Source organism: Oncorhynchus gorbuscha, linkage group LG26, assembly GCF_021184085.1.
Source record: "Oncorhynchus gorbuscha isolate QuinsamMale2020 ecotype Even-year linkage group LG26, OgorEven_v1.0, whole genome shotgun sequence".
NCBI lineage: Eukaryota > Metazoa > Chordata > Actinopteri > Salmoniformes > Salmonidae > Oncorhynchus > Oncorhynchus gorbuscha.
Genome location: NC_060198.1, coordinates 5417598 through 5429672, shown reverse-complemented (window position 1 = coordinate 5429672; position 12075 = coordinate 5417598). Strand labels below are relative to the sequence as shown.

Below are 12075 nucleotides of genomic sequence, written 5' to 3'. Positions count from 1 at the left end.
GCCGCCTTAGAGAACCTATCGACAACCGTAAGAATCACAGTCTTCCCCGCAGACAAAGGCAGACCGGTAATGAAGTCTAGGGCGATGTGAGACCATGGTCGAGAAGGAATGGGGAGCGGTCTGAGACGACCGGCAGGAGGAGAGTTACCTGACTTAGTCTGCGCGCAGTCCGAACAAGCAGCCACGAAACGGCGCGTGTCACGCTCCTGAGTCGGCCACCAAAAGCGCTGGCGAATAGAAGCAAGAGTGCCTCGAACACCGGGATGACCAGCTAACTTGGCAGAGTGAGCCCACTGAAGAACAGCCAGACGAGTGGAAACAGGAACGAAAAGAAGGTTACTAGGACAAGCGCGGCGACGCAGTGTGCGTGAGTGCTTGCTTAACCTGTCTTTCAATTCCCCAGACTGTCAACCCGACAACACGCCCATAAGGAAGAATCCCTCGGGATCCGTAGAAGCCACAGAAGAACTAAAAAAGACGGGATAAGGCATCAGGCTTGGTGTTCTTGCTACCCGGACGGTAAGAAATCACAAACTCGAAACGAGCGAAAAATAACGCCCAACGAGCTTGACGAGCATTAAGTCGTTTGGCAGAACGGATGTACTCAAGGTTCTTATGGTCTGTCCAAACGACAAAAGGAACGGTCGCCCCCTCCAACCACTGTCGCCATTCGCCTAGGGCTAAGCGGATGGCGAGCAGTTCGCGGTTACCCACATCATAGTTGCGTTCAGATGGCGACAGGCGATGAGAAAAATAAGCGCAAGGATGAACCTTATCGTCAGACTGGAAGCGCTGGGATAGAATGGCTCCCACGCCTACCTCTGAAGCGTCAACCTCGACAATGAATTGTCTAGTGACGTCAGGAGTAACGAGGATAGGAGCGGACGTAAAACGTTCTTTTAGAAGATCAAAAGCTCCCTGGGCGGAACCGGACCACTTAAAACACGTCTTGACAGAAGTAAGAGCTGTGAGAGTGGCAGCAACTTGACCGAAATTACGAATGAAACGCCGATAGAAATTAGCGAAACCTAGAAAGCGCTGCAACTCGACACGTGACCTTGGAACGGGCCACTCACTGACAGCTTGGACCCTAGCGGAATCCATCTGAATGCCTTCAGCGGAAATAACGGAACCGAGAAAAGTAACGGAGGAGACATGAAAAGAGCACTTCTCAGCCTTCACGTAGAGACAATTCTCTAAAAGGCGCTGGAGAACACGTCGAACGTGCTGAACATGAATCTCGAGTGACGGTGAAAAAATCAGGATATCGTCAAGGTAGACAAAAACAAAGATGTTCAGCATGTCTCTCAGAACATCATTAACTAATGCCTGAAAAACAGCTGGCGCATTGGCGAGACCAAACGGCAGAACCCGGTACTCAAAATGCCCTAACGGAGTGTTAAACGCCGTTTTCCACTCGTTCCCCTCTGATGCGCACGAGATGGTAAGCGTTACGAAGGTCCAACTTAGTAAAGCACCTGGCTCCCTGCAGAATCTCGAAGGCTGATGACATAAGGGGAAGCGGATAACGATTCTTAACCGTTATGTCATTCAGCCCTCGATAATCCACGCAGGGGCGCAGAGTACCGTCTTTTTTCTTAACAAAAAAAAACCCCGCCCCGGCCGGAGAGGAAGAAGGCACTATGGTACCGGCGTCAAGAGACACAGACAAATAATCCTCGAGAGCCTTACGTTCGGGAGCCGACAGAGAGTATAGTCTACCCCGAGGAGGAGTGGTCCCCGGAAGGAGATCAATACTACAATCATACGACCGGTGAGGAGGAAGGGAGTTGGCTCGGGACCGACTGAAGACCGTGCGCAGATCATGATATTCCTCCGGCACTCCTGTAAAATCGCCAGGTTCCTCCTGAGAAGTGGGGACAGAAGAAATGGGAGGGATGGCAGACATTAAACACTTCACATGACAAGAAACGTTCCAGGATAGGATAGAATTACTAGACCAATTAATGGAAGGATTATGACATACTAGCCAGGGATGACCCAAAACAACAGGTGTAAAAGGTGAACGAAAAATCAAAAAAGAAATAGTCTCACTGTGGTTACCAGATACTGTGAGGGTTAAAGGTAGTGTCTCAAATCTGATACTGGGAAGATGACTACCATCTAAGGCGAACATGGGCGTAGGCTTGTCTAACTGTCTGAAAGGAATGTCATGTTTCCGAGCCCATGCTTCGTCCATGAAACAACCCTCAGCCCCAGAGTCTATCAAGGCACTGCATGTAGCACCCGAACCGGTCCAGCGTAGATGGACCGACATAGTAGTACAGGATCTAGATGGAGAGACCTGAGTAGTAGCGCTCACCAGTAGCCCTCCGCTTACTGATGAGCTCTGGCTTTTACTGGACATGAATTGACAAAATGTCCATCAAATCCGCAATAGAGGCACAGGCGGTTGGTGATCCTCCGTTCCCTCTCCTTAGTCGAGATGCGAATACCTCCCAGCTGCATGGGCTCAGTCTCTGAGCCAGAGGAGGGAGATGGTTGCGATGCGGAGCAGGGAAACACCGTTGACGCGAGCTCTCTTCCACGAGCTTGGTGACGAAGATCTACCCGTCGTTCTATGCGGATGGCGAGAGCAATCAAAGAGTCCAAACTGGAAGGAACCTCCCGGGAGAGAATCTCATCCTTGACCACTGCGTGGAGTCCCTCCAGAAAACGAGCGAGCAGCGCCGGCTCGTTCCAGTCACTAGAGGCAGCAAGAGTGCGAAACTCTATAGAGTAATCCGTTATGGATCGATCACCTTGGCATAGGGAAGCCAGGGCCCTAGAAGCCTCCCTACCAAAAACTGAACGGTCAAAAACCCGAATCATCTCCTCTTTAAAGTTCTGGTAATTGTTTGAACAATCAGCCCTTGCCTCCCAGATAGCTGTGCCCCACTCTCGAGCCCGGCCAGTAAGGAGTGAAATGACGTAAGCAACCCGAGCTCTCTCTCTAGAGTATGTGTTGGGTTGGAGAGAGAACACAATATCACACTGGGTGAGAAAAGAGCGGCACTCCTTGGGCTGCCCGGAGTAGCAAGGTGGGTTATTAACCCTAGGTTCCGGAGGCTCGGCAGACCAGGAAGTAACAGGTGGCACGAGACAAAGACTCTGGAACTGTCCAGAGAGGTCGGAAACCTGAGCGGCCAGGTTCTCCATGGCATGACGAGCAGCAGACAATTCCTGCTCGTGTCTGCCGAGCATGGCTCCTTGGATCTCGACGGCAGTGTTACGAGCGTCTGTAGTCGCTGGGTCCATTCTTTGGTCGGATCCTTCTGTTATGCAGGTGAATGAGGACCCAAAAGCGACTTGGCGAAAACAGAGTCTTTAATCCAGTTTAAGGAAATAGCAATACTCCTAGACAAATCGGAGCGGTAAATAAAGCATAAAAACAATTTCACTCGTAATCACGAGAACTGACTGGAGACTCGATAATAAACTGCAGGTTGCCTCGGGAAGGCACTTGACCGTAGCAGACTCAGACACCTGCTCACCACGCAGCATCTGAGGGAAACACGACACGACAGGGCGATACAAAGACACAGCACGGTGAACAATATACAAGGATCCGACAGGGCAGAAACGGAAAACAAGGGGAGAAATAGGGACTCTAATCAGGGGAAAAGATAGGGAACAAGTGTGGGAAGACTAAATGATTGATTAGGGGAATAGGAACAGCTGGGAGCAGGAACGGAACGATAGAGAGAAGAGAGAGAGGAAGGGAGAGAGAAAAAGGGGAACGAACCTAAAAAGACCAGCAGGGGGAAAACGAACAAAAGGAAAAGCAAAATGACAAGACAATATAAGACAAAACATGACATATCTATCTATCTATCTATCTATCTATCTATCTATCTATCTATCTATCTATCTATCTATCTATCTTTATCTAATATCTATTACAGCATATTAGATCACTGTCATGTATATTCCATTCACCCAGTTCAATGTAACATTGATAGGTTTAGGTTACTAAATGATACACGAATTGCCCCTATACCCATCATGAGACAACCTAGTCTATGAATGAAAGTTTGCAACGTACAGTACCATTCAAAAGTGTGGACACACTTACTCATTCCAGGGTTTTTCTTTATTTGTACTATTTTCTACATTGTAGAATAATAGTGAAGACATCAAAACTATGAAATAACACATATGGAATCATGTAGTAACCAAAACATTGTTAAACAAATCAAAATATATTTTATATTTGAGATTCTTCAAGTAGCCACCCTTTGTCTTGATGACAGCTTTGAACTTGGAGAGTGAGGGGCAGGTCGAGAAAGAAATTTGAGTAATCAAGGCGACAGACAGTGACACATTCAATACCGCCTTGCACATTCTTGCCTGCATCTAGCTGATCTAGGGTGTAATCATTAGTCCAAACGGTTGAAAACAAGATTTTCTATTGGAAAAATTCAGGTAACGTTTTTCAACAGACTCGGTTCACTTTCATAGCAGCCACATACAAACAGCATGGTCACTTCCTGCTTATACCTACACGCTCTCCTCCTCTCACCTGTTCCCTTTGCTTGTGGACTTCAGTGCATCCCACTGGTTGTGACCAGGCGACAAAACCTTTCCGAGCCAAACCTTCATAGCATAACCGTTAAACACAGCCTACATTGTCAACATAGCTACTAAAACTAACGCGTTAGTAAACCCGCTACAATCATGCATTACTGTGTGTACAGTCAGCAAACAGTTTAGCAGTTACACCGGCGGCCCCGGTGGCAATAAATTATTCAAACCAAACACTTACCTTGACTTGGAAAAGTTCCAGTGTTGGATAGCCATAGCCAGCTGGCTAACATGACAAAGGTTTCTGTACCAAATATTAAGTTCTGCTTTTCTGGTGTATCAAATACTTATGTCATGCAATATTTTGATTTTTGTCTTAGATTCCGTCTCTCACAGTTGAAGTGTACCTATGATAAAAGATTACAGACCTCGACATGCTTTGTAAGTAGGAAAACCTGCAAAATAGGCAGTGTATCAAAATAGGCAGTGTATCAAATACTTGTTCTCCCCACTGAAAAAACACAATGAATAGCTAGCTCTCTCTCTCTTGCTTCTCTTTCATTTTTGAAGCACTAGATTCATTCTCTGGTCCTTTATATGAGTGGACAACATATCAGTTCATACTGCAAAAGCTTGAAGCTCAGTTGGAGGACGTCCTCCGGAAGTTGTCATAAGTAATGTGTCCATGGAAGGGGGTGAGAACCATGAGCCTCCTAGGTTTTGTATTGAAGTCAATGTACCGAGAGGAGGACGGAAGGTAGCTGTCCTCCGGCTACACCATGGTGCTTCCTTACAGAGTGCTGTTGAGGCTCCTGTAAACCTTCATTGCAAAACAGTCTGTTTTTAAGATAAAACTATACTAAATATATTCACGTCACCAAATAATTTATTAAAAGGATCACTTTTAACATCTCACTATATCACTATTTAAATCAAATGAAATTCACTGAGGAGGAGGTCCTCCCCTTCCTCCTCTGATGAGCCTCCACTGTTACACACACACACACACACACACACCCTCCTTGCCCCAGCTCGGTGACTGAGTCATAATCCAATTAGGCTCCATCTGTAGCTTTATTAATTAACCTTCCCTTGTTGCCGTTGCGAGGTGCTGCCTGCCAGCCCTGCCCCCGGCCCGCTCCATGCCCTATCACGCTACTAAATAACATGCCAATCACTGGAACACACACACACAAACACACACACACTGACACCAATCACAATCTGGCTGCCTGTCGTGCTGTGCCATGGCGTGTGCGTGTGTGTGCGTGTGCCAGGAGTTAGACAGGCTTGACTGAATAAAACCACTACTGGCATGAGATAGGATGAATAGTGGATTCATTAAGGTTGTTCCTATATACAGTGTAAAGAAAGTGTATGTGAACCCTTTGGAAATACCTGGATTTCTGCATAAATTGGTCCTAAAATTCATCTAGTTCACAACAATAGACAAACACAGTCTGCTTAAACTAATAACACCCAAACAATGATGTTTTCATGTCTTTATTGAACACACTGTGTAAACTTTCACAGTGCAGGGTCGAAAAAGTTTGTGAACCCTTGGCCCTGCTTTGCAATAACCTCAACCAAACATTTTCTGTAGTTGCGGATCACACCTGCCCAACGGTCAGGAGGAATCTTTGACCATTCCTCTTTACAAAACTGTTTCAGTTCAGCAATATTATTGGATTGTCTGGTGTGAACTGCTCTCTTGAGGTCATGCCACAGCATCTAAATTGGGTTGAGGTCAGGACTCTGACTGGGCCACTCCAGAAGGTGGATTTTCTTCTGTTGAAGCCATTCTGTTGTTGATTTACTTGTGTTTTGGGTCACTGTCCTGTTGCGTCGCCCAACCTCTGTTGAGCTTCAATCGGTGGACAGATAGCCTAACATTATCCTGCAAAATGTCTTGATAGACTTGGGAATTATTTTTTCCGTCAATGATAGTCAGCTGTAAGCAGCAAAGCAGCCCCAAACCATGATGCTCCCTCCACCATACTTTACAGTTGGGATGAGGTTTTGATGTTGTTGTGCTGTGCCTTTTTTCCTCCACACATAGTGTTGTGTGTTCCTTCCAAACAACTCAACTTTAGTTTCATCTGACCACAGAATATTTAGCCTGTGGAACATCCAGGTGCACTTTTGCAAACTTCAGACGTGCAACAATGTTTATTTTGGACAGCAGTGGCTTCTTCCCTGGTGTCCTCCCATGAACACCTTCCTTGTTTCGTGTTTAACGTATCGTAGACTCGTCAACAGAGATGTTAGCATGTTCCAGAGATTTCTGTAAGTCTATGGCGGACACTCTAGGATTCTTCTTAACCTCATTGAGCATTTTGCACTGTGCTCTTGCAGTCATCTTCGCAGGATGGACAGTCCTAGGGAGAGTAGCAACAGTGCAGAACTTTCTCCTTTTATAGACAATTTTGTCTTCCCGTGGTTTTTTAAACGTTTTTTAGAGATACTTTTGTAACCCTTTCCAGCTTTATGCAAGTCCACAATTCTTAATCTTAGATCTTCTGAGATCTCTTTTGTTTGAGACATGGTTCACATCAGGCAATGCGTCTGTGAATAGCAAACTCACATTTTGTGAGTGTTTTTTACAGGGCAGCTCTAAGCAACATCTCCAATCTCGTCTCATTGATTGGACTCCAGGTTAGCTGACTCCTGACTCCAGTTATCTTTTGGAGAAGTCATTAGCCTATGGGGTTCACATACTTTTTCCAACCTACACTGTGTATGTTTAAATGATGTATTCAATATAGACAAGAAAAATACAATAATTGGGTGTGTTATTAGTTTAAGCACGCTATGTGTGTCTATTGTTGTGACTTAGATGAAGATCAGATCAAATTTGATGGCAAATTGATGCAGAAATCCAGATAATTCCATACGTTTTCTTCCCACACGTTTCCTTCCCACTGTAGCTGTTTCTATAGGAATCAGATGGTGGTGTATACAGGTTCTACAAGTGTGTTTCTGTGGTGGATTGCAGCTGGCTTTAAGACCTTCAAGGACTTAGGGAAACAGTCTGTTTGACCTGAACTTGACACCTACTGCAACACTTGGTGCTTCACATGAGCCACACGTTGTTAGTGTGTGAGGGACACATGTATAGGATGTTATTCTCTCCCTATGCTCTCTCAAAGCTACTAGCAGGGTATACTGAGTGTATACCGTGAAGGGAAATTGGTGACCATCGAAAATACAATCATGTTTCCCGAACAACATACACTAACCACGAGGGTATATGGAACTTTGTTTATCAATGTTGATAAACATGTCACCACAGAGATGTTTTGTTTGTATGCATTTCTGTAAACAGCAGCAGTGAGAGATGGACTATGTTGCCATACGTTCTATAAGTTTTTTCGTTTTTTACTTGCCCTTGCTTTCTCCCAGTCTCTGGACAAAGAGGTTCCTCAAGAGACCATCTGGTTAAATAAAGGACCAATTAAGCAAAAATAAGTGTATATAGTTGAGTGTAACATAAGTTTATATAAATCAAATCAAGTTAAGTGGTTTTGTGTAACCATGTTTGTGTGGTTGTGTGTTTGTGGTCGCTCTAGGTTTAACCATGGTCATGTGTTTTTGGTCAACCAGGTTTATCCGCAAACAAGGTCTGGACCGGCTTTTCTTTGAGTGCGACACCCACATGTGGCGACTTGGCGACCGCAAAATCCCAGAAGGCATTTCTGTGGACGGCGGTTCTGATTGGTTCCTGCTCAATCGTCCATTCGTGGAGTACGTTATAAACTCCCAAGACGACCTGGTCACCAACATGAAGCGCTTCTATACCTACACACTGCTGCCCGCCGAGGTAAGACCACAGTATGCACACAAGAACACACACACGCACATACAACTATATACTTCTGCTCGACACACCTAGACACAGCCGTCCTAAGGACACTCACCACATAAGGGCTTGGAGGAGATGGTTTGAGGAACAGGAGATGATTGTGGTTAAGTGTTCCAGGTGTCCACGTCATCCTTCATTCTCCTCTCCTCCGCCTACACTACACTTCACCCACTCTCTCTCTTCTCTCTCTCTCTCTCTCTCTCTCTCTCTCTCTCTCTCTCTCTCTCTCTCTCTCTCTCTCTCTCTCTCTCTCTCTCTCCTCAGTCGTTCTTCCATACGGTGCTGGAGAACAGTGCTCACTGTGAGAGCATGGTGGACAACAACCTGCGCATCACGAACTGGAACAGGAAGCTGGGCTGTAAGTGTCAGTACAAACACATAGTGGACTGGTGCGGCTGCTCCCCCAACGACTTTAAACCTGCCGACTTTCACCGCTTCCAGGTGAGACATGGTATCACACACACACACGTACGTACATGTACACACACATAAAAATACAGTATAAACACACATCTCTCTCACATATTTCTCTCTCTCACACGCACACTTTTCTCTCTCTCTCTCAAACACACACACTTTCTCTCTCTCTCTCTCTCTCTCTCTCTCTCTCTCTCTCTCTCTCTCTCTCTCTCAAACACACACACCTCTCTCTCTCTCTCTCTCTCTCTCTCTCTCTCTCTCTCTCTCTCTCTCTCTCTCTCTCAAACACACACACACTCTCTCTCTCTCTCTCTCTCAAACATACACACTTTTCTCTCTCTCTCTCTCTCTCTCTCTCTCTCTCTCTCAAACACACACACTTCTCTCTCTCTCTCTCAAAACACACACTTCTCTCTCTCTCTCTCTCTCTCTCTCTCTCTCTCTCTCTCTCTCTCTCTCTCTCTCTCTCTCTCTCAAACACACACTCTCTCTCTCTCTCTCTCTCTCTCTCTCTCAAACACACACACACTCTCTCTCTCTCTCTCTCTCACTCTCTCTCTCTCTCTCTCTCTCTCTCTCTCTCTCTCTCTCTCTCTCTCTCTCTCTCTCTCTCTCTCTCTCTCTCTCTCTCAAACACACACACTTCTCTCTCTCTCTCTCTCTCTCTCAAACACACACACTTTTCTCTCTCTCTCTCTCTCTCTCTCTCTCTCTCTCTCTCTCTCTCTCAAACACACACTCTTCTCTCTCTCTCTCAAACACACACACTCTCTCTCTCTCTCTCTCTCTCTCACACACTTTCTCTCTCTCTCTCTCTCTCTCTCTCTCTCTCTCTCTCTCTCTCTCTCTCTCTCTCTCTCTCTCTCTCTCTCTCTCTCTCTCTCTCTCTCTCTCTCTCTCTCTCTCTCTCTCTCTCTCTCTCTCTCTCTCTCTCTCTCTCAAACACACACACACACTTGAATACCATCAAAGTCATAGTGCTGACCTAACTAGTCTCTATGCCAGCTTGCTGCCCTCTGCCTAGTCTACTGTCTGGCCTTGTTGGCTGCCAACCCTAATGCCAACCCTGACTCTGGCTCTCTGGCTCTCCCTTGGAATTCTGGCAAGACTGGAGCACACTGACAGTATTTTTACAGTATAAAATGCCTAGGAACCATGTGTGTGTGTGTGTGTGTGTGTGTGTGTGTGTGTGTGTGTGTGTGTGTGTGTGTGTGTGTGTGTGTGTGTGTGTGTGTGTGTGTGTGTGTGTGTGTGTGTGTGTGTGTGTGTGTGTGTGTGTGTGTGTGTGTGTGTGTGTGTGTGTGTGTGTGTGTGCTCGTGTGCGTGTGCATGCGTGCGTGCGTGATTCATTACAGTATACAGAACACACTGGGCACAGTGCAGACCTCCTACCTTCTACCAGTCAGTCCACTGTATTAATAGGACTTAATTAATATCATTTCGAGTGTGGGTTTTCCACGCTCAGTAGGCTCTAGCATAGACTGACAGAGAGGCTATATTTGGGCTAGAAGCTGCTCATGATTCATAATTGACTGAGGACTGTGTAGTGTCTAGTACTGGACACAGATCTAGTTCTATCTGTGGTGTAGGAGTGGGTGTCTAGTGTCCGTACTAATGGTGATGTGTGTAGGAGTCCTCTTTATCAGTCTGTGGGGGTGTTGTGTTGCTTCGGTGAAGAAACTGACAGATCTGTGAGAAGGAGAAAGAAAAGAGGAGAGAAAGAAAGACAGGGCGGAGGAGATGAGGTGGAGATGGTCTCCCGTGTTACAGACAACAGAGAGAACCTTTCATAACTAGACCCTGGACCTCCACCGACATCTTTCCACCCTCTGATTTCTCTCACCTGATGAACTGTACCTGTGAAAGTTGGGTTAATAAATCGTGTGAGGGGGCGTGAGAACCACCGCCAAGTTCCACAGTTGCTGCCCTGGTGTGAGAATGCCACCGGTTGCCAGATAAGCAACGGGTTGCCAGGTCTGGGCCCTATGGGCCGTCATTATCTCTCACACTAGGAATTTACAGCAAGGTGCGCAGTGCGGGAGGAGATGAGGGTAAATAGTTTCCCCTCCCTGTCTGAGGTGTATGGAACTGAAAGGACTGGCTGTGTGTCTGCCAAGCAGCGGAGGCTGCTGAGAGAGTTCTCATGAGCTACTGTCAACCACAGCAAGAAGCAAGGGATGGAGAGGAAGAGAGGAGAAGGAGGGAAAGATGGAGATTGAGGGAGCAGGGCAAAATGTTCATGAGCTACTGTCAACCATTGCCTGCATCAGCGTGAAGCAGGGGATGGGGAGAGAGGGATATAGATGAAGAGTGTGTGTGAGAGAGATGGAGAAGGATGGAGAGAGACAAGACAAGAGAGAGGGATGGAGAGAGAGGGATAGAGAGAGGGATGGAGGGACTGAGAGAGGGACACGGAAGGGCAGAGAGGCAGACGTAGAGAGAGATAAAGGAAGACATAGACAGAGACAAACGGAGAGAGAGAATACTATTAATCATATCCTCCACCCTTCATCCATCCATCAACCTAACACCCCACTTACACCGTGTTTTCCAGAAGCACGTGGAGTAGCCAGCCAAATAGACAAAGTACCCAGACACGCTCCCCAGGGCTGGGGGGGTGTTAAGATGATGGGTTTTTTGCCGAACAAGCTCTATTTTTGGTGGTACGTTCTAATGCTGGATTGTATTTTCAACCAGCAACTGTCAGGAAATAACACTGATATAAATAACATAGAATCATTTTGCCTTCACGGAGCCTTTAAAGAATCCTGCAAGAGTCTGCTGACTTCCACAGGCTACCAGCTTCGTTTTAAGAGGCACTTTTAAGAGGCATTTTCTCAGCTGTCTGTAGTACAGGTATTATTGAAGAAGGAAGCAGGTGTTAAACATGGGCTTCGCTACACAGGAAGCAGCAGTTGACGACTCCATTGTCAACACTTTGATTCAATCAATAGAACTACTGTACATCTAACCATTGTGAAAAGACCATATCAAAAATACCATATAAGTATCAATAGCTTTTAAAACGATTCAATCCGTTTTCTTTCATCATCTTTTGGACCAGTGTGAGACACTCTCTCTCTACTAACCTACCTATTGTTCCTGTACGTACCACGAGACCATTCTATCCAATTAAGCGCCACCAACCTCTAGTGTAAAGACATTTGACTGCAACCACAGAACACACAACACACACCCAGGTACCCGAGAGGCGGGGCAGACAGCAGACTGTCAAACCAGCGGGGTTTCCCTGTCATCGCTCACTTGGT

At 46.3% G+C, this 12075-nt stretch overlaps 1 pseudogene; it reads left to right on the top strand.

Moving 5' to 3' along the window:
* The window catches only part of LOC124016493, a 150351-nt pseudogene that overhangs the window by 112283 nt on the left and 25993 nt on the right, over window positions 1-12075 (top strand).